Consider the following 2,075-nt stretch of genomic DNA (forward strand, 5'->3'; position numbering starts at 1 on the left):
AAGTGTCTCTTTCCCGGTAAAAAAGTTTGAGAGAAAAAAAAATACACTTTTTGAGAAATTAAAAAAAAAAAAAATAATTTGCACTTTTTGTTTATTGTTAAATAAAAAATTTTAAATAATGAAAATCAATAATTATATCATTCTATCTTGAAGTGACTAGAATTACTGACATTTGAGTAAAAACATTGTTGGAATCTATTAAATTTTGACAAAGTTATGGGCATTTTAAAAAAANAAAATTTTTCCGAGCCAAAAGAAAAAATACGTGTCTCATTATTTGGACCAACCAACAATGCATTTGATTTTGGTCGAAATTAAAAATCATGCTCGTACCTGACCGGTTGTCTGAAAATGGAAAGCATCACATACATAAATAAATTTTTGTTCTGCAAAGAGAAATCTCATAAAATTTATAAAAACGGTGCTCTCATCCCGTTACAGAAAATTTTCGTACATAAACGTACATTTCTTGTTCTCGATTTCCCTCCAAAAAATTAAACGGTTCGCGATTAGCCAGTATATAATATCTATATAAAACATACTTATGTACATACACAGCTCTCGTAGTTACTCATTCTTTTCTTCTCCTTCGCAAAAGTAAAATAATAACAAACTACTGTGTGTATGCACATATATATGTATGTGCACAGTGCACATTTATGCGAATGTCCGCTTAAAAAATTTTGAGAAAACCTATTCCCACATAAATAAATTTGAATCTGCTTCACGCAATAGTTTATATAAAGTACAATTAAAGAATTACTGGGCAAGTTTCCCCGGGAGTACATTATTAAAAAACATATATATACTAACCCAATCTCAAGTACTAGTAGACAAAATTTTTATTTTTTTTAACACAACTTAATTTTTCCCGAACTATTTAAAAGATTAAGTTACCTTTAATACTAAAAGAAAAAACTCTTTCCGTGATCCCTGCGACCATCCTCAAAGCGAAATTGTGGTTTGCAATTAATCGACAAACAATACCCCATAAAAAAATCCTATATATTATTTCTCTAAGGTGTTTTTTTGTTAGTCTCCCTTTTTCTATTTTCCTATGTAAGCAGTTCCACTAATGAGGTGTCATTTGAAAAGTCAGAGGTCCCCTGAGTGTTTATTTTTATATTCAAATAAAGCACAATTAACCAATGAAATAATTTACAAAATTCACGTATATATAATAACAAATTCATTCGAATTCGCAAAAGGAAATTCACTACTATTGCCGACTTTGCGTACTCTTCTACTAGCATTTTCGCACCAAGGGATTTCATTTTTCCTCTTTCTCTGTCCTTCGTAAGTGCAACCTCTTGTTTTGTAAAAGAGTTTCAAACCGCGGTTGTCAATAATTATCTCATAATTATCCTTTTATTATTGAATCATGGGACGCGACAATAAGAGAGACAATAATAATAAGGAATTAAATAGAATAGTGCTCAATATTAAGACCGTGAATTTATAAATAAAAAAGGAATATTTAAAATAATGTTACACAATTTAGGACAACATTGAAAAAGTCACCGTTATGAAATACTGTGCTTCAATAACCTCAATTTTCTTATATAATTATAATATATATATAGTATAATTTGCAGTAGTCAATGAAATTAAAAAAAAAAACATTATAGAATAGCCAAAAATTGGAAAATGTGGTACAATATCAAAGTTGTGGTAGGTATCAAATTCATAAAGGGTATTTCCACGATGCCTGAATTGCGCAATTTCGTCAATATCCTCAATTTCAGCTGAAATCGCGATACAATTCTCAATTTGACCATATAAAAAAATGTCACGAGAAGTTGCGTATGAATTTTCAGCGAAATTGAATTCGCGAATACAACTCTGAAAATTGTTATTGTGATTTATTCATGAGCAAATAGAAGAAAAACCAAAAGTCAATAACAAATAGACAAAAACAAACCGAGCCTAGAGTCACAATAGCACTTCAATACTTTTACAATACTAATTGCCGATGTCAGTCAGTAGATGGCGCGCTATAGGGGTTTCCTTTGTTCATGAATTATGAAGTCAAAAATGTATAAAAAATTAGGTACGAATTCGAAAAGTGAGCACAA

This window comes from Rhagoletis zephyria, unplaced genomic scaffold (genome assembly GCF_001687245.7).
Source record: "Rhagoletis zephyria isolate East Lansing unplaced genomic scaffold, Rhagoletis_zephyria_1.1 Rzeph_scaffold_01073, whole genome shotgun sequence".
NCBI classification, from domain to species: Eukaryota; Metazoa; Arthropoda; class Insecta; order Diptera; family Tephritidae; genus Rhagoletis; species Rhagoletis zephyria.